The sequence below is a fragment of the Arachis hypogaea genome, chromosome 14, assembly GCF_003086295.3.
Source record: "Arachis hypogaea cultivar Tifrunner chromosome 14, arahy.Tifrunner.gnm2.J5K5, whole genome shotgun sequence".
In the NCBI taxonomy this organism is placed as follows: Eukaryota; Viridiplantae; Streptophyta; class Magnoliopsida; order Fabales; family Fabaceae; genus Arachis; species Arachis hypogaea.
This window is the reverse complement of record NC_092049.1, coordinates 39941072-39961644: the sequence shown is the minus strand read 5'-3', so window position 1 is coordinate 39961644 and position 20573 is coordinate 39941072. Positions and strand designations below refer to the sequence as shown.

The 20573-nt window shown below is 39.0% G+C and overlaps 2 non-coding genes across 2 annotated transcripts; both read right to left on the bottom strand.

Moving 5' to 3' along the window:
- Window positions 1-546: 546 nt before the first annotated feature.
- Window positions 547-654, bottom strand: LOC112745566 (small nucleolar RNA R71). Its single transcript, XR_003173486.1, has one exon. It is a non-coding gene; the product is annotated as a small nucleolar RNA R71 (small nucleolar RNA).
- An 8052-nt stretch (window positions 655-8706) lies between these two features.
- LOC112745565 (small nucleolar RNA R71) lies at window positions 8707-8814 on the bottom strand. The gene has a single exon (XR_003173485.1). It is a non-coding gene; the product is annotated as a small nucleolar RNA R71 (small nucleolar RNA).
- Window positions 8815-20573: the final 11759 nt, after the last annotated feature.

The following is a 20573-nucleotide window of genomic DNA, read 5'->3' as shown; positions in this document are numbered from 1 at the left end:
TCTCTTTCTTATGAGCAGGAACAAGGAAAAAGGCATTCTTGTTGAAGCTGATCCAGAACCTGAAAGGACTCTGAAGAGGAAACTAAGAGAAGCTAAATTACAACAATCCAGAGACAACCTTATTGAAAATTTCGAACAAGTAAAGGAGATGGCAGCCGAACCCAACAACAATAATGCAAGGAGAATGCTTGGTGACTTTACTGCACCAAATTCCAATTTACATGGAAGAAGAATCTCCATTCCTGCCATTGGAGCAAACAACTTTGAGCTGAAACTTCAATTAGTTTCTCTGATGCAGCAGAACTGCAAGTTTCATGGACTTCCATCTGAAGATCCTTTTAGTTCTTAACTAAATTTTTGCAGATATGTGATATTGTTAAGATCAATGGAGTAGATCCTGAAGTCTACAGGCTCATGCTTTTCCCTTTTGCTGTAAGAGACAGAGCTAGAGTGTGGTTGGACTCTCAACCCAGAGATAGCCTGAACTCTTGGGATAAGCTGGTCACGGCTTTCTTAGCCAAGTTCTTTCCTCCTCAAAAGCTGAGCAAGCTTAGAGTGGATGTTCAGACCTTCAGACAGAAGGAAGGTGAATCCCTCTATGAAGCTTGGGAGAGATACAAGCAACTGACCAAAAAGTGTCCTTCTGACATGCTTTCAGAATGGACCATCCTGGATATATTCTATGATGGTCTGTCTGAACTAGCTAAGATGTCATTGGATACTTCTGCAGGTAGATCCATTCACCTAAAGAAAATGCCTGCAGAAGCTCAAGAACTCATTGACATGGTTGCTAATAACCAGTTCATGTACACTTCTGAGAGGAATCTTGTGAATAATGGGATGCCTCAGAAGAAGGGAGTTCTTAAAATTGATACTCTGAATGCCATACTGGCTTAGAATAAAATATTGACTCAGAAAGTCAATGTGATTTCTCAGAGTCTGAATGGAATGCAAGCTGCATCCAACAGTACTCAAGAGGCACCTTCTGAAGAAGAAGCTTATGATCCTGAAAACCCTGCAATAGCAGAGGTAAATTATATGGGTGAACCATATGGAAAAACATATAATCCATCATGGAGGAATCACCCAAATCTCTCATGGAAGGATCAACAAAAGCCTCAACAAGGCTTTAATAATGGTGGAAGAAACAGGTTTAATAGTAATAAACCTTTTCCATCATCCACTCAGCAACAGACAGAGAATTCTGAACAAAATACCTCTAATTTAGCAAACTTAGTCTCTGATCTATCTAAGGCCACTGTAAGTTTCATGAATGAAACAAGGTCCTCTATTAGAAATTTGGAGGCACAAGTGGGCCAGCTGAGTAAAAGGATCACTGAAATCCCTCCTAGTACTCTCCCAAGCAATACAGAAGAAAATCCAAAAGGAGAGTGCAAGGCCATTGAATTGATCACCATGGCCAAACCTGTAAGGGAAGGAGAGGACGTGAATCCCAGTGAGGAAGACCTCCTGGGACGTCCAGTGATCAATAAGGTGCTTCCCTCTGAGGAACCAAAGGAATCTGAGGCTCAACTAGAGACCATAGAGATTCCATTAGACCTCCTTATGCTATTCATGAGCTCTGATGAGTACTCCTCTTCTGAAGAGAATGAGGATGTTACTGAAGAGCAAGTTACCAAGTACCTTAGTGCAATCATGAAGCTGAATGCCAAATTATTTGGTATTGAGACTTGGGAAGATGAACCTCCCTTGTTCACCAATGAACTGAGTGATCTGGATCAACTGACATTGCCTCAGAAGAAACAGGATCCTGGAAAGTTCTTAATACCTTGTACCATAGGCACCATGACCTTTGAGAAGGCTCTGTGTGACCTTGGGTCAGGAATAAACCTCATGCCACTCTCTGTAATGGAGAAACTAAGAACCCTTGAGGTACAGGAAGCCAATTTCTCATTAGAAATGGCAGACAAATCCATGAAAATAGCTTATGGACAAGTAGAGGACATGTTAGTAAAGGTTGAAGGCCTTTACATCCCTGCTGATTTTATAGTCCTAGATACTGGGAGGGATGAGGATGAATCCATCATCCTTGGAAGACCCTTCCTAGCCACAGCAAGAGCTGTGATTGATGTTGACAGAGGTGAACTAGTCCTTCAATTGAATGAGGACTCCCTTGTGTTTAAAACTCAAGGATCTCTCTTTGTACCCATGGAGAGGAAGCATAAAAAGCTTCTCTCACTGCAGAGTCAACCAAAGCTCCCACAGTCAAACTCTAAGTTTGGTGTTGGGAGGCCACAACCAAACTCTAAGTTTGGTGTTGAACTCCCATATCCAAACTCTAAGTTTGGTGTTGGAAAGTCTCAACAATGCTCTGAACATCTCTGAGGCTCCATGAGAGCCCACTATCAAGCTATTGACATTAAAGAAGCACTTGTTGGGAGGCAACCCAATTTTTATTTATCTAATTTTATTTTTCTTGTTTTCTCATGTTTTATTAGGTTCATGATCATGTGGAGTCACAAAATAAAAAAAAATTGAAAACGGAATGAAAAACAGCAGAAGAAAAATCACACCCTGGAGGAGGATCTCACTGGCGTTTAAACGCCAGTAAGAAGCATCTGGCTGGCGTTCAACGCCAGAACAGAGCATGGTTCTGGCGCTGAACGCCCAAAATGGGCAGCATCTGGGCGTTTGAACGCCAAAAGTGTACCCTGGAGAAGAGCTGGCGCTGAACGCCCAGAACAAGCATGGTTCTGGCATTCAACGCCAGAAATGGGCAACAAATGGGCGTTCAACACCCAGAACAAGCACCAATCTGGCGCTGAATGCCCAGAGTTATGTGCAAGGGCATTTTACATGCCTAATGGGTACAGGGATGTAAATCTTTGACACCTCAGGATCTGTGGACACCACAGGATCATCTCAGGATCTATGAATCTCACAGGATCCCCACCCACCTCACCCTCTCTCTCTCTCCATTCATGGTCATCCCTTCTGTTTTCCATTCACCACTCACATCCATACACATATCCCTCCATCTCCTCCATATCTTCTTCTTCTTCTTCTATTCTTTCTTCTTTTGCTCGAGGGCGAGCAACATTCTAAGTTTGGTGTGGTAAAAGCATAAGCTTTTTGTTTTTCCATTACCATTGATGGCACCTAAGACCGGAGAAACCTCTAGAAAAGGGGAAGGGAAGACAAAAGCTTCCACCTCCGAGTCATGGGAGATGGAAAGATTCATCTCAAGGGTTTATAGCTCAGTGGTAGAACATGTGGCTGCAAATCAAGAGATCCCTGAGATACCTCAGGGGATGCACTTCCCTCCACATAAATATTGGGAGCAAATCAACACCTCCCTAGGAGAATTAAGTTCCAACATGGGACAATTAAGGGTGGAACATCAAGAGCACTCCATCATCCTTCATGAAATTAGAGAAGATCAAAAAGCAATGAGGGAGGAGCAACAAAGACAAGGAAGAGACATAGAAGAGCTCAAGGACATCATTGGTTCCTCAAGAAAAAAATGCCACCATCACTAAGGTGGACTCATTCCTTGTTCTTAAATTCTCTGTTTTTTGTTTTCTTTATGTTAAGTGCTTATCCATGTTTATGTCTTATTACATGATCATTAGTAGTTAGTAACTTTGTCTTAAAGTTATGAATGTCCTATGAATCCATCACCTCTCTTAAATGAAAAATGTTTTAATTCAAAAGAACAAGAAGTACAAGAGTTTCAAATTTATCCTTGAACTTAGTTTAATTATATTGATGTGGTGACAATACTTTTTGTTTTCTGAATGAATGCTTGAACAGTGCATATGTCTTTTGAAGTTGTTGTTTATGAATGTTAAATATGTTGGCTCTTGAAAGAATGATGACAAGGAGACATGTTATTTGATAATCTGAAAAATCATAAAAATGATTCTTGAAGCAAGAAAAAGCAGCAAAGAACAAAGCTTGCAAAAAAAAATAGACGAAAAAAAATAGAAAGAAAAAGAAAAAGCAAGCAGAAAAAGCCAAAAGCTCTTAAAATCAAGAGGCAAGAGCAAAAAGCCAATAACCCTTAAAACCAAAAGGCAAGGGCAAATAAAAAGGATCCCAAGGCTTTGAGCATCAGTGGATAGGAGGGCCTAAAGGAATAAAATCCTGGTCTAAGCGGCTAAACCGAGCTGTCCCTAACCATGTGCTTGTGGCGTGTAGGTGTCAAGTGAAAACTTGAGACTGAGCGGTTAAAGTCAAGGTCCAAAGCAAAAAAAAGAGTGTGCTTAAGAACCCTGGACACCTCTAATTGGGGACTTTAGCAAAGCTGAGTCACAATCTAAAAAGGTTCACCCAATTATGTGTCTGTGGCATTTATGTATCCGGTGGTAATACTGGAAAACAAAGTGCTTAGGGCCACGGCCAAGACTCATAAAGTAGCTGTGTTCAAGAATCAACATACTAAACTAGGAGAATCAATAATACTATCTGAACTCTGAGTTCCTATAGATGCCAATCATTCTGAACCTCAATGGATAAAGTGAGATGCCAAAACTATTCAAGAGGCAAAAAGCTACAAGTCCCGCTCATCTGATTGGAGCTATGTTTCATTGATAGTTTGGAATTTATAGTATATTCTCTTCTTTTTATCCTATTTGATTTTCATTTGCTTGGGGACAAGCAACAATTTAAGTTTGGTGTTGTGATGAGCGGATAATTTATACACTTTTTGGCATTGTTTTTAGTATGTTTTTAGTAGAATCTAGTTACTTTTAGGGATGTTTTCATTAGTTTTTATATTAAATTCACATTTCTGGACTTTACTACGAGTTTGTGTGTTTTTCTATGATTTCATGTATTTTCTGGCTGAAATTGAGGGACTTGAGCAAAAATCAGATTCAGAGGTTGAAGAAGGACTGCTGACGCTGTTGGATTCTGACCTCCCTGCACTCAAAGTGGATTTTCTAGAGCTACAGAACTCAAAATGGCGCGCTTTCAATTGCGTTGGAAAGTAGACATCTAGGGCTTTCCAGCAATTTATGATAGTCCATACTTTGAACGAGTTTAGATGACGTAAAAGGGCGTTAAACACCAGTTCTACGCTGCTGTTTGGAGTTAAACGCTAGAAACAAGTCACAAACCAGAGTTGAACGCCAGAAATACGTTACAACCTGGCGTTCAACTCCAGAAAGAGCCTCTGCACGTGTAACATTCAATCTCAGCCCAAGCACACACCAAGTGGGCCCCGGAAGTGGATTTATGCATCAATTACTTACTTCTGTAAACCCTAGTAGCTAGTTTATTATAAATAGGACTTTTTACTATTATTTTAGACATCTTTGAACATCTTTGGACGCCTAGTTCTTAGATCAGAGGGGCTGGCCATTCGGCCATGCCTGGACCTTTCATTTATGTATTTTCAACAGTAGAGTTTCTGCACTCCATAGATTAAGGTGTGGAGCTCTGCTATTCCTCAAAGATTAATGCAAAGTACTACTGTTTTTCTATTCAATTCAACTTATTCCGCTTCTAAGATATTCATTCGCACTTCAACCTGAATGTGATGAACGTGACAATCATCATCATTCCCTATGAACGCGTGCCTGACAACCACTTCCGTCCTACCTTAGATTGAATGAGTATCTCTTGGATCTCTTAATCAGAATCTTCGTGGTATAAGCTAGATTGATGGCGGCATTCATGAGAGTCCAGAAAGTCTAAACCTTGTCTGTGGTATTCCGAGTAGGACTCTATGATTGAATGACTGTGATGAACTTCAAACTCGCGAGTGCTGGGCGTAGTGACAGACACAAAAGGAGGGTGAATCCTATTCCAGCATGATCGAGAACCTCAGATGATTAGCCATGCTGTGACAGAGCATTTGGACCATTTTCACAAGAGGATAGGATGCAGCCATTGGGAAGGGTGACGCCTCCAGACGATTAGCCATGCAGTGACAGCGCATCGGACCATTTTCCAGAGAGGATCAAAAGTAGCCATTGACAACGGTGATGTCCTTACATAAAGCCAGCCATAGAAAGGAGTAAGATTGATTGGATGAAGACAGCAGGAAAGCAGAAGTTTAGAGGGACGAAAGCATCTCCATGCATTTATCTGAAATTCTCACCAAGGATTTACATAAGTATTTCTATCCCTGTTTTATTATTAATATTCAAAAACTCCATAACCATTCTATATCCGCCTGACTGAGATTTACAAGATGACCATAGCTTGCTTCATATCAACAATCTCCGTGGGATCGACCCTTACTCGCGTAAGGTTTATTACTTGGACGACCCAGTGCACTTGCTGGTTAGTTGTGCGAAGTTGTGATAAAAAGTTGAGATTACAATTGAGCGTACCATGTTGATGGCGCCATTGATGATCCCAATTTCGTGCACCAAGTTTTTGGCGCCGTTGCCGGGGATTGTTCGAGTTTGGACAACTAACGGTTCATCTTGTTGCTCAGATTGGGTAACTTTCTTTTCGTTCTTTTCAAAAAGTTTTCAAAAATTTTTCAAAAAATCTTTCAAAAATATATTTTTCTTCAGAATTTTTAAGAATGAATTCTAGAGTTTCATGAAGCATGTTGAAGCATGCTGGCTATAAAACCATGTCTAAATTCTTTTGGACAGAGGTTTTGGCTTAAAATTGAATGAATTACTCCCATATTCATGCTAAAGCTTGACTAGCTATTAAGCCATGTCTAACCCTCAGATTGGAGCTTTAGATTAAGATTGTAAGATTCCTGGAATTCATATTAAAAATTTTGGAATCCTTATTTTTCTTTTTCAAATGATTTTCAAAAAATATAAAATAAAAATACAAAAAAAAAATCATAAAATCATAAAAATCAAAAATATTTTTTGTGTTTCTTGTTTGAGTCTTGAGTCAACTTCAAGTTTGGTGTCAATTGCATACTCATCTTGCATTTTTCGAAAATTGCATTCATGCATTGCATTCATCATGATCTTCAAGTTGTTCTTGATAAAACCTTCTTGATTGATCTTCATATTATATTGTTTTGTGTTGTATGATGTTTTTCATATGCATTCTTGAATTCTTAGTGCCTGAGCATTAAAGATTTCGAAGTTTGGTGTCTTTCATGTTTTCTTTGCATTAAAAATTTTTCAAAAATATGTTTTTGATGTTCATCATGATCTTCAAAGTGTTCTTGGTGTTCATCTTGACATTCATAGCATTTTTGCATGCATTCATTGTTTTGATCCAAAATTTTCATGCATTGCATCATTTTCATGTTTTTTCTCTCTCATCATTAAAAATTCAAAAATAAAAAAAATATCTTCCCCTTTTTCTCTCTTAAAATTTCGAAAATTAGATTTGACTTTTTCAAAAATTTTTAAAATCTAGTTGTTTTTATGAGTCAAATCAAATTTTCAATTTAAAAATCTTATCTTTTTCAAAATCTTTTTCAAAAAAAAAAATCAAATCTTTTTCACTTTTCTTATTTATTTTCGAAAATTTTAAAAATATTTTTCAAAAATCTTTTTCTTATCTTTATCACATAATTTTCGAAAATAACATCATCAATTAATGTTTTGATTCAAAAATTTCAAGTTTGTTACTTACTTGTTAAGAAAGATTCAAACTTTAAGTTCTAGAATCATATCTTGTGATTTCTTGTGAATCAAGTCATTAATTGTGATTTTAAAAATCAAATCTTTTTCAAAACTAATTTCAATCATATCTTTTCAAAAATATCTTCTTATCTTATCTTTTTCAAAATTTGATTTTAAAATATCTTTTCTAACTTCTCATCTTCTTATCTTTTCAAAATTGATTTTCAAATTTGTTTCAACTAACTAACTAACTTTTTGTTTGTTTCTTATCTTTTTCAAAACTACCTAACTAACTCTCCCTCTCTCTCTAATTTTTGAAAATATCTTCCCTCTTTTTCAAAAATTTTTTTAATTAACTAATTATTTTAATTTTTGAAAATTACTAACCTTTTTCAAAAACTATTTTCGAAAATCACTAACCCTTTTTCAAAAATAATTTTCAAAAATCCTGCTCCCTCATCTCCTTCTAATTATTTATTCATCTACTAACACTTCTCTTCATCTCACATCACTGCTCATATCCTTACCTTTGTATTTGGATTCTTCATTCTTCTTCACCCCTATTCCTTTTCTTCTTCTACTAACAATAAGGAACCTCTTTACTGTGACATAGAGGATTCCTCTTCTTTTCTTGTTCTCTTCTCTTTCTTATGAGCAGGAACAAGGAAAAAGGCATTCTTGTTGAAGCTGATCCAGAACCTGAAAGGACTCTGAAGAGGAAACTAAGAGAAGCTAAATTACAACAATCCAGAGACAACCTTATTGAAAATTTCGAACAAGTAAAGGAGATGGCAGCCGAACCCAACAACAATAATGCAAGGAGAATGCTTGGTGACTTTACTGCACCAAATTCCAATTTACATGGAAGAAGAATCTCCATTCCTGCCATTGGAGCAAACAACTTTGAGCTGAAACTTCAATTAGTTTCTCTGATGCAGCAGAACTGCAAGTTTCATGGACTTCCATCTGAAGATCCTTTTAGTTCTTAACTAAATTTTTGCAGATATGTGATATTGTTAAGATCAATGGAGTAGATCCTGAAGTCTACAGGCTCATGCTTTTCCCTTTTGCTGTAAGAGACAGAGCTAGAGTGTGGTTGGACTCTCAACCCAGAGATAGCCTGAACTCTTGGGATAAGCTGGTCACGGCTTTCTTAGCCAAGTTCTTTCCTCCTCAAAAGCTGAGCAAGCTTAGAGTGGATGTTCAGACCTTCAGACAGAAGGAAGGTGAATCCCTCTATGAAGCTTGGGAGAGATACAAGCAACTGACCAAAAAGTGTCCTTCTGACATGCTTTCAGAATGGACCATCCTGGATATATTCTATGATGGTCTGTCTGAACTAGCTAAGATGTCATTGGATACTTCTGCAGGTAGATCCATTCACCTAAAGAAAATGCCTGCAGAAGCTCAAGAACTCATTGACATGGTTGCTAATAACCAGTTCATGTACACTTCTGAGAGGAATCTTGTGAATAATGGGATGCCTCAGAAGAAGGGAGTTCTTAAAATTGATACTCTGAATGCCATACTGGCTTAGAATAAAATATTGACTCAGAAAGTCAATGTGATTTCTCAGAGTCTGAATGGAATGCAAGCTGCATCCAACAGTACTCAAGAGGCACCTTCTGAAGAAGAAGCTTATGATCCTGAAAACCCTGCAATAGCAGAGGTAAATTATATGGGTGAACCATATGGAAAAACATATAATCCATCATGGAGGAATCACCCAAATCTCTCATGGAAGGATCAACAAAAGCCTCAACAAGGCTTTAATAATGGTGGAAGAAACAGGTTTAATAGTAATAAACCTTTTCCATCATCCACTCAGCAACAGACAGAGAATTCTGAACAAAATACCTCTAATTTAGCAAACTTAGTCTCTAATCTATCTAAGGCCACTGTAAGTTTCATGAATGAAACAAGGTCCTCTATTAGAAATTTGGAGGCACAAGTGGGCCAGCTGAGTAAAAGGATCACTGAAATCCCTCCTAGTACTCTCCCAAGCAATACAGAAGAAAATCCAAAAGGAGAGTGCAAGGCCATTGAATTGATCACCATGGCCAAACCTGTAAGGGAAGGAGAGGACGTGAATCCCAGTGAGGAAGACCTCCTGGGACGTCCAGTGATCAATAAGGTGCTTCCCTCTGAGGAACCAAAGGAATCTGAGGCTCAACTAGAGACCATAGAGATTCCATTAGACCTCCTTATGCTATTCATGAGCTCTGATGAGTACTCCTCTTCTGAAGAGAATGAGGATGTTACTGAAGAGCAAGTTACCAAGTACCTTAGTGCAATCATGAAGCTGAATGCCAAATTATTTGGTATTGAGACTTGGGAAGATGAACCTCCCTTGTTCACCAATGAACTGAGTGATCTGGATCAACTGACATTGCCTCAGAAGAAACAGGATCCTGGAAAGTTCTTAATACCTTGTACCATAGGCACCATGACCTTTGAGAAGGCTCTGTGTGACCTTGGGTCAGGAATAAACCTCATGCCACTCTCTGTAATGGAGAAACTAAGAACCCTTGAGGTACAGGAAGCCAATTTCTCATTAGAAATGGCAGACAAATCCATGAAAATAGCTTATGGACAAGTAGAGGACATGTTAGTAAAGGTTGAAGGCCTTTACATCCCTGCTGATTTTATAGTCCTAGATACTGGGAGGGATGAGGATGAATCCATCATCCTTGGAAGACCCTTCCTAGCCACAGCAAGAGCTGTGATTGATGTTGACAGAGGTGAACTAGTCCTTCAATTGAATGAGGACTCCCTTGTGTTTAAAACTCAAGGATCTCTCTTTGTACCCATGGAGAGGAAGCATAAAAAGCTTCTCTCACTGCAGAGTCAACCAAAGCTCCCACAGTCAAACTCTAAGTTTGGTGTTGGGAGGCCACAACCAAACTCTAAGTTTGGTGTTGAACTCCCATATCCAAACTCTAAGTTTGGTGTTGGAAAGTCTCAACAATGCTCTGAACATCTCTGAGGCTCCATGAGAGCCCACTATCAAGCTATTGACATTAAAGAAGCACTTGTTGGGAGGCAACCCAATTTTTATTTATCTAATTTTATTTTTCTTGTTTTCTCATGTTTTATTAGGTTCATGATCATGTGGAGTCACAAAATAAAAAAAAATTGAAAACGGAATGAAAAACAGCAGAAGAAAAATCACACCCTGGAGGAGGATCTCACTGGCGTTTAAACGCCAGTAAGAAGCATCTGGCTGGCGTTCAACGCCAGAACAGAGCATGGTTCTGGCGCTGAACGCCCAAAATGGGCAGCATCTGGGCGTTTGAACGCCAAAAGTGTACCCTGGAGAAGAGCTGGCGCTGAACGCCCAGAACAAGCATGGTTCTGGCATTCAACGCCAGAAATGGGCAACAAATGGGCGTTCAACGCCCAGAACAAGCACCAATCTGGCGCTGAATGCCCAGAGTTATGTGCAAGGGCATTTTACATGCCTAATGGGTACAGGGATGTAAATCCTTGACACCTCAGGATCTGTGGACACCACAGGATCATCTCAGGATCTATGAATCTCACAGGATCCCCACCCACCTCACCCTCTCTCTCTCTCTATTCATGGTCATCCCTTCTGTTTTCCATTCACCACTCACATCCATACACATATCCCTCCATCTCCTCCATATCTTCTTCTTCTTCTTCTATTCTTTCTTCTTTTGCTCGAGGGCGAGCAACATTCTAAGTTTGGTGTGGTAAAAGCATAAGCTTTTTGTTTTTCCATTACCATTGATGGCACCTAAGACCGGAGAAACCTCTAGAAAAGGGGAAGGGAAGACAAAAGCTTCCACCTCCGAGTCATGGGAGATGGAAAGATTCATCTCAAGGGTTTATAGCTCAGTGGTAGAACATGTGGCTGCAAATCAAGAGATCCCTGAGATACCTCAGGGGATGCACTTCCCTCCACATAAATATTGGGAGCAAATCAACACCTCCCTAGGAGAATTAAGTTCCAACATGGGACAATTAAGGGTGGAACATCAAGAGCACTCCATCATCCTTCATGAAATTAGAGAAGATCAAAAAGCAATGAGGGAGGAGCAACAAAGACAAGGAAGAGACATAGAAGAGCTCAAGGACATCATTGGTTCCTCAAGAAAAAAATGCCACCATCACTAAGGTGGACTCATTCCTTGTTCTTAAATTCTCTGTTTTTTGTTTTCTTTATGTTAAGTGCTTATCCATGTTTATGTCTTATTACATGATCATTAGTAGTTAGTAACTTTGTCTTAAAGTTATGAATGTCCTATGAATCCATCACCTCTCTTAAATGAAAAATGTTTTAATTCAAAAGAACAAGAAGTACAAGAGTTTCAAATTTATCCTTGAACTTAGTTTAATTATATTGATGTGGTGACAATACTTTTTGTTTTCTGAATGAATGCTTGAACAGTGCATATGTCTTTTGAAGTTGTTGTTTATGAATGTTAAATATGTTGGCTCTTGAAAGAATGATGACAAGGAGACATGTTATTTGATAATCTGAAAAATCATAAAAATGATTCTTGAAGCAAGAAAAAGCAGCAAAGAACAAAGCTTGCAAAAAAAAATAGACGAAAAAAAATAGAAAGAAAAAGAAAAAGCAAGCAGAAAAAGCCAAAAGCTCTTAAAATCAAGAGGCAAGAGCAAAAAGCCAATAACCCTTAAAACCAAAAGGCAAGGGCAAATAAAAAGGATCCCAAGGCTTTGAGCATCAGTGGATAGGAGGGCCTAAAGGAATAAAATCCTGGTCTAAGCGGCTAAACCGAGCTGTCCCTAACCATGTGCTTGTGGCGTGTAGGTGTCAAGTGAAAACTTGAGACTGAGCGGTTAAAGTCAAGGTCCAAAGCAAAAAAAAGAGTGTGCTTAAGAACCCTGGACACCTCTAATTGGGGACTTTAGCAAAGCTGAGTCACAATCTAAAAAGGTTCACCCAATTATGTGTCTGTGGCATTTATGTATCCGGTGGTAATACTGGAAAACAAAGTGCTTAGGGCCACGGCCAAGACTCATAAAGTAGCTGTGTTCAAGAATCAACATACTAAACTAGGAGAATCAATAATACTATCTGAACTCTGAGTTCCTATAGATGCCAATCATTCTGAACCTCAATGGATAAAGTGAGATGCCAAAACTATTCAAGAGGCAAAAAGCTACAAGTCCCGCTCATCTGATTGGAGCTATGTTTCATTGATAGTTTGGAATTTATAGTATATTCTCTTCTTTTTATCCTATTTGATTTTCATTTGCTTGGGGACAAGCAACAATTTAAGTTTGGTGTTGTGATGAGCGGATAATTTATACACTTTTTGGCATTGTTTTTAGTATGTTTTTAGTAGAATCTAGTTACTTTTAGGGATGTTTTCATTAGTTTTTATATTAAATTCACATTTCTGGACTTTACTATGAGTTTGTGTGTTTTTCTATGATTTCATGTATTTTCTGGCTGAAATTGAGGGACTTGAGCAAAAATCAGATTCAGAGGTTGAAGAAGGACTGCTGACGCTGTTGGATTCTGACCTCCCTGCACTCAAAGTGGATTTTCTAGAGCTACAGAACTCAAAATGGCGCGCTTTCAATTGCGTTGGAAAGTAGACATCTAGGGCTTTCCAGCAATTTATGATAGTCCATACTTTGAACGAGTTTAGATGACGTAAAAGGGCGTTAAACACCAGTTCTACGCTGCTGTTTGGAGTTAAACGCCAGAAACAAGTCACAAACCAGAGTTGAACGCCAGAAATACGTTACAACCTGGCGTTCAACTCCAGAAAGAGCCTCTGCACGTGTAACATTCAATCTCAGCCCAAGCACACACCAAGTGGGCCCCGGAAGTGGATTTATGCATCAATTACTTACTTCTGTAAACCCTAGTAGCTAGTTTATTATAAATAGGACTTTTTACTATTATTTTAGACATCTTTGAACATCTTTGGACGCCTAGTTCTTAGATCAGAGGGGCTGGCCATTCGGCCATGCCTGGACCTTTCATTTATGTATTTTCAACAGTAGAGTTTCTGCACTCCATAGATTAAGGTGTGGAGCTCTGCTATTCCTCAAAGATTAATGCAAAGTACTACTGTTTTTCTATTCAATTCAACTTATTCCACTTCTAAGATATTCATTCGCACTTCAACCTGAATGTGATGAACGTGACAATCATCATCATTCCCTATGAACGCGTGCCTGACAACCACTTCCGTCCTACCTTAGATTGAATGAGTATCTCTTGGATCTCTTAATCAGAATCTTCGTGGTATAAGCTAGATTGATGGCGGCATTCATGAGAATCCGGAAAGTCTAAACCTTGTCTGTGGTATTCCGAGTAGCACTCTGTGATTGAATGACTGTGATGAACTTCAAACTCGCGAGTGCTGGGCGTAGTGACAGACGCAAAAGGAGGGTGAATCCTATTCCAGCATGATCGAGAACCTCAGATGATTAGCCGTGCTGTGACAGAGCATTTGGACCATTTTCACAAGAGGATAAGATGCAGCCATTGGGAAGGGTGACGCCTCCAGACGATTAGCCATGCAGTGACAGCGCATCGGACCATTTTCCAGAGAGGATCAAAAGTAGCCATTGACAACGGTGATGTCCTTACATAAAGCCAGCCATAGAAAGGAGTAAGATTGATTGGATGAAGACAGCAGGAAAGCAGAGGTTTAGAGGGACGAAAGCATCTCCATGCATTTATCTGAGATTCTCACCAAGGATTTACATAAGTATTTCTATCCCTGTTTTATTATTAATATTCGAAAACTCCATAACCATTCTATATCCGCCTGACTGAGATTTACAAGATGACCATAGCTTGCTTCATACCAACAATCTCCGTGGGATCGACCCTTACTCGCGTAAGGTATATTACTTGGACGACCCAGTGCACTTGCTGGTTAGTTGTGCGAAGTTGTGATAAAAAGTTGAGATTACAATTGAGCGTACCATGTTGATGGCGCCATTGATGATCACAATTTCGTGCACCAAAAAGCAAGCAAGCGTAAATTATTGGAATGAGGTAAGAACCACTAGAATGATGTGAGAGAATTAGTGTGACATTAAGGAAGAATAGGTGTGTGAATTCTAAATTAGGCACCCTTCAGAACACACACACTACCATAGAGAGCTATGTCACAATTACACAAAGAAAGTATGCACGTCACTCATTCTAGTGTGTTTGAGATACTTTAAAAGACTTGTAAGTTAAGATACAAACAAGTAGTGAAGAAGCATGAAAGAATTCAAGCAGTTAATCAAGAAATTGTAAATTGGATAATGAATGGACATTGATTGATGTGCAAGTAAACTTAGTGAACAAAATGGTATATGAAACTTACACAACAATCAATGACATATATTGAAGTTTGTTTGCAACACCTATGTGACATAAAGGTGGAACACATGGGTGCTATGGAACTTAGAAAAAAGAAGATAGAAGTGGAAATCAATCACATAGCAAGCATGGTCCACAAGGCTTAGAAAGCTCAAAAATATGTCACTAGGTAAGCTTTCGATCCACTTTCACAATTCCACAAATCACAATGCATGAAATAGGTGGTGTCAATAAAGGTTAATCATAAACAAGCATCACCTAAAAAATGCATTGATGATGTACAATTGCCTAACAATGGATGATGAATACATGGTGGCCAAAACATGCAATTCAACATAGTTAAGATGCTCAAAGGCAATGTACAAGTACTTGGTATGCAAAAATATTAAGCATGAAGCACTCAAACCAAGCATCAAAAGGTAACCTCAATAAAAAATCCAACAATGAATATAAACAACAATGATGTGAAACTAACATCCTATTAGTAATTAGCAGCAATGGATAACAAACAAGATCAATAATCCAACACTCATAATGAAAAATAGAAAATTAAACATGAAATAAACTAACTAAAAAACTAACTAAAATAAATGGTAATAGATGGTGATAGATGGTGCTTGGTAGTGTTGGATGATAATTGAATGAGGGAAAGAAAAGAAGAGAAGAGAGAAGAAGGAAAGAAATGGAGAGAAGAAGAGAAAAGAAAGGGGTGAAACAGGGCAATCCACGCGTACGCGTGGATTAACACGTAAGCGTGGTGATGTGAAATGGGTACGACACATATGCGTGGGTCACGCGTACGCATAATGGGTTATTTAGAGAGGCGACGCGTATGTGTGGGGCACGCGTACGCGTGGAGTCGATTTTGCGCCAAATGCACAATTCCAGCCCAAAGCTCGCACAACTCTCTGGAATTTGTATGTGAGGTGAAAATTTTGGATCCATGTGTACGCGTCGTCGAGGCATATACGTGGATGGTTGAAAATCTTGGGGTCACACGTACGCGTGGGTGACGTGTACGCATGGCATGATGCTCTGTTTTTCAAAATTTTTCAAGTTCTTGCACCAAACCAAGCATTCCAAACCTCCAAACAGCTACCAAAACACCATAAAACCTTATTTAACCTACTAGACTCCCAAATAAACCTAACTACTAAACAAAACATGAAATTAAACAAATTTTTATCAATATTTACAAAAAGGAAAAAGGGAAAGATATTACCATGGTTTGGTGTCTCCCACCTAGCACTTTTGTTTATTGTCCTTAAGTTGGACTTATGGGGAGCCCTCATCAAGGTGGCTTGTGCTTGAATCCATCCTTAAACATTCACCAATGCTTGGACATCCAATAAGCTCCATCATTCAAGATTGATATCTCCAAGCCTTGATGGAGTTCCTCACAAACCATGAGCTCCCAAATTGATCCACACCTTGTAATCCGTGATCCTATACTTTGTTTTTACACCCGTCTTCAAATTGATCACGTTGATTCCCTCCGGGTGGTAAGCAAGCCGAACTCTCATGAAGGCACCAAACTACCCTCCTAGACCCATGCAATTTGGTTCTACACCAACCATTGCTATTCAACTTTGAGCATGCACCCATCATGAACTTAGAGTGACGTTTCCAACCACCACACAACTCTCTCCTACTCTTAACTCCACAAAGAGCTCTAAGTTGACCATCATTTTCAATCAAACCATATTCAAGTGAGAAATTAAAGTTTAGGGATAAGAATTTTACCCACTTGAATGTTGTGTTGGATGGTGACCTAGGAAGGGGTAGTTCCAATGATCCTGCAAGTTCCACTCCCTTGTACTCTTCCTTGATTACCTCCACTTTTTCTCAAGCTTCTTCAATTTTAACCTCGTCCTCTTGGTGGCTTTCTTCCAATTTAATCTCCTTTTCATTGCTTACCAAAGGCATGGGAGGTTGTGTATCTTCTTTTTTGATCTCAATGTCAAGTCCAAAGGGAGAGGATTCAATTGTATATAGGAACTCCTCAATGATTGAATCCATCTCTTGATCAACCTCTTCAAAATCTTCAATCATGATATGCTTTGGAGGTTGTACACCCTCCTCAACATCAAATTCAAGCTCATTGGAAGAAGGTTCAACAACTTCCACGAGATCATCAACAATATAACTTGGTGTAGAAGTGTTCTCAGGCTTGAAATCCACCTCTTGTTTAACTTCCTCTAGCTCTTCAACCACTTCTTCTTCTTCTTCAACAATCTCTTCCTCCTCCACTTGTTGCAAGACATACCCCCTCTCCTTGTCCTTATGTTGGGATTCTAAAATCTCCTTCCTACTCCACTCTTCGGTTGATTTCTCACATTCATCCGTGGAGGTGCCTCGCTTGTTGCATGAGTCCCATGAGTCCAAGGTGGCTTTAATTTTGGCAAGGTTAGCCATGATATCTTCGTACGTCTTTTGGGCTTCCTCTTGCTCCTTTTGACGGGTGATTTCTTGAGGCCAGTCCATTGCTTCCTCAAAGCGATCCATTGGCTCTTGTTCCCTTGACTAACATAAGTAGGATCATTGATGAGCGGATAATTTATACGCTTTTTGGCATTATTTTTAGTATGTTTTCAGTATATTTTAGTTAGTTTTTATTATGTTTTTATTAGTTTTTAAATAAAAATCACATTTCTGGACTTTACTATGAGTTTGTGTATTTTTCTATGATTTCAGGTATTTTTTGGCTGAAATTGAGGGACAAGAGTAAAAATCTGATTCAGAGGCTGAAAAAGGATTGCAGATGCTGTTGGATTCTGACCTCCCTGCACTCAAAGTGGATTTTCTGGAGCTACAGAAGCTTAATTGGCGCGCTCTCAATTGAGTTGGAAAGTAGACATCCTGGGCTTTCCAGAAATATATAATTGTCCATACTTTGCCCAAGATTTGATGGCCCAAACCGGTGTTCCAAGTCAGCGTAGAAATTCTGGCGTCAAAACGCCAAAACTGGCATAAAAGCTGGAGTTAAATGCCCAAACTGGTACAAAAGCTAGCGTTTAACTCCAAGAAAAGTCTCTACACATGAAAGCTGCAATGCTCAGCCCAAGCACACACCAAGTGGTCCCGGAAGTTGATTTCTACATTAATTACTTATTTCTGTAACCCTAGGCTACTAGTTATCTATAAATAGGAACTTTTACTATTGTATTTGAACGAATCTTTGGATGTTTAGTCCTTAGACCTTTGAGGCTGGCCATTCGGCCATGCTTAGACTATTTTCACTTATGTATTTTCAACGGTGGAATTTCTACACACCATAGATTAAGGTTTGGAGCTCTGCTGTTCCTCATGAATTAATACAAAGTACTATTGTTTTTCTATTCAACTCAAGCCTATTTCTGTTCTAAGATATCCATTCATTCTTCAACATGATGAATGTGATGATCCGTGACACTCATCATCATTCTCACCTATGAACGCATGCCTAACAACCACTTCTGTTCTACATGCAATCAAGCTTGAATGTGTATCTTTTGGGTTTCTAATCTAAGATTAGAACCTTCGTGGTATAGGCTAGAATCATTGGCGGTCATTCTTGAGATCCAGAAAGTCTAAATCTTGTCTGTGGTATTCCGAGTAGGATCTAGAAAGGGATGACTGTGACGAGCTTCAAACTCGCGAGTGTTGGGCGTGTGACAGATGCAAAAGGATCAATGGATCCTATTCCAACATGATCGAGAACCGACAGATGATTAGCCGTGCGGTGACAGCGCATTTGGAATATTTTCACTGAGAGGACGGGAAGTAGCCATTGACAACGGTGATGTCCAACATAAAGCTTGCCATGGAAAGGAGTATGGATGATTGGAAGAAGGCAATACGAAAGCAGAGGTTCAGAAGGAACAAAGCATCTTCATACGCTTATCTGAAATTCCTACCAATGAATTGCATAAGTATCTCTATCTTTATTTTATGTTTTATTCATCTTTTAATTATCAATTATCCATAACCATTTGAATCCGCCAGACTAAGATTGTCGACTTGAAGCAAGCTATGGTCATCTTGTAAATCTCAGTCAGGCAGATTTCAAATGGTTATGAAGTTTTGATAATTAAAATATAATTAGAACATAAAATAAGATAGAGATACTTATGTAATTCATTGGTGAGAATTTCAGATAAGCGTATGGAGATGCTTTGCTCATTCAATCATTCATACTCCTTTCCATGGCAAGCTGTATGTTGGGGGATCACCGTTGTCAATGGCTACCGTTCGTCCTCTCGGTGAAAATGGTCCAAATGCATTGTCACCGCACGGCTAATCATCTGTCGGTTCTCGATCATGTTGGAATAGGATCCGTTGATCCTTTTGCGTCTGTCACTACGCCCAACAATCGCGAGTTTGAAGCTCGTCATAGACATCCCTTCCCAGATCCTACTCGGAATACCACAGACAAAGTTTAGACTTTCTGGATCTCAAGAATGGCCGTCAATAATTCTAGTCTATACCACGAAAACTCTGATCGTGAACCAGCAGGCTAATAGATACAAACTCAAGCTATTGCAGATAGAACGGAAGTGGTTGTCATGCACGCGTTCATAGGTGAGAATGATGATGAGTGTCACGGATCATCACATTCAACAGGTTGATGTGCGAGTGAATATCTTAGAATAAGAATAAGCTTGAGTTGAATAGAAAAACAATAGTACTTTGCATTAATTCATGAAGAACAGCAGAGCTCCATACCTTAATCTATGAGGTGTAGAAACTCCACCGTTGAAAATACATAAGTGAAAGGTCTAGGCATGGCCGTGAGGCCAGCCTCCAAACGTGTACAATGGTCTCAGTTTTGAAATATGAAAAATGGATGTAAAATAATTCTCTAAAAGTAGTTTTTATACTCAACTAGTAACTAGGGTAACCGAAAATAGGTAAATAATGCAGAAATCCACTTCCAGGGCCCACTTGGTGTGTCCTTGGACTGAGCATTGAAGCTTTCACATGTAGAGACTTCTCTTGGAGTTAAACGCCAGGTTGTAGCCTGTTTGTGGCGTTTAACTCTGGTTTGTAACCTGTTTCTGGCATTTAACTTCAGAATAGGACAGGAAGTTGGCGTTTGAACGCCAGTTTGTGTCATCAAAACTCGGGCAAAGTATGAACTATTATATATTTCTGGAAAGCCCTGGATGTCTAATTTCTAACGCAATTGAGAACGCACCATTTGGGTTTCTATATCTCCAGAAACTCCATTTCGAGTGCAGGGAGGTCAGAATCCAACAGCATCTGCAGTCCTTTTTCAGCCTCTGAATCAGATTTTTGCTCAGGTCCCTCAATTTCAGCCAGAAAATACCAGAAATCACAAAAAAATACACAAACTCATAGTAAAGTCTAGAAATGTGAATTTTGCTTGAAAACTAATAAAAATATACTAAAAAGTAGCTAGATTCTACTTAAAACTTCCTAAAAACAATGCCAAAAATCGTATAAATTATCCGCTCATCACTAACCTAGCTACTAATTGACTTAGTAGTAGGCTAGTTTCAATGGTTATCAAATTGACCACATAGGGTTCTCAAATCACTAATTCAATGAGACCCAATGACTCAAAGTCACTCAACTCCTATAGCCTAGGCCAAGAGTAAAGAAAACTACTCAAAAACTAGAGAAAATATTTCAACAAACACCTAGAGTGCAATAAAAATAAACATCATAAAATGCAAGAATTAATAAAAGCTACAACTAACGTAGGCAAGAAATCAACAATA